Source organism: Calidris pugnax, unplaced genomic scaffold (genome assembly GCF_001431845.1).
Source record: "Calidris pugnax isolate Ruff unplaced genomic scaffold, ASM143184v1 scaffold18, whole genome shotgun sequence".
NCBI classification, from domain to species: Eukaryota; Metazoa; Chordata; class Aves; order Charadriiformes; family Scolopacidae; genus Calidris; species Calidris pugnax.
In genome coordinates this window covers 7,651,094-7,652,009 of record NW_015090812.1, presented here as the reverse complement: position 1 = coordinate 7,652,009, position 916 = coordinate 7,651,094, and positions in this window count along the sequence as shown.

Sequence of the window (916 nt, the reverse complement as noted above, 5' to 3'; positions counted from 1 at the left end):
TTTTTTTTTTTTTTTGGCTCTGCCAGCCCTGGGCAAGCTCCGGGTTCTGCCCGGAGGGAGGATTTATCCCACCCGCAGGCAGGTGTCGGGCACATTTTTGGTGGAGGAAATGAAACCCCGGCTCTGAGAGGAGCTGTATGGTCTTTCCCCTCCGTCCTTGCCCCGCAAACTCCTGCCCACGGACTCCCGTGGAAAAAAAAAAAAAAAGAGAGAGAAATTGATAGAAACCACTCGTTTCCCGGCCCCGCTCAGATATCTGGAAAGATATTCGGGAAAGCGTCGCCGTAATCCCGGGGAGACCGATTTCAGGCGCTATTATCGGCTGCCGGCGACGAAATACGGGCAGTACATCCTCCCATATGGAAAATAGACATATTGGAGGCCCCCGCCAGATCCAGTTGATATTATAGTTGGCATTCCCAGATTTTTCCTTTTGCTTTTGCATAGTATTCTTTGGTCTAGTTATTTTTTTTATGTGTCCGGGACAGAACAGATGGGAAATATTCATCGAGAGGGAAGTGCGTTTTACAATAATAGGAAACAATTTTTTTTTTTTTTTTTTTTTTTTTTTTAAAACATCTTTTTCCGCCCCAAATTTCGAGGGGAAAAATAAAAAAATAGGGGAAAGCGGCGTGGCAGCGCCGATGAGAAATAATAAAGGCGTATCGATCGGAAACGAACGTTTCCCCGAAGATCAAGTGGCGAAAAGTGATTTTCCAGCGCGGGGCCGGGCCGAGGGAGAGGGTCTCGCCGTCCCATCCCGCAGGTGCCCGGGCGGGGGGGTCGATAACCCACAGCTTTTTACCGTTTTCCCCACTCCCGGTGAGCCCTCGGGATACCAGGGATAGACCCTCGCTCCTTCCCGGTCCCAAATCCCGGCTCTTTCCCGCGGGCGGGAGCTCGCACCGCATCCCCC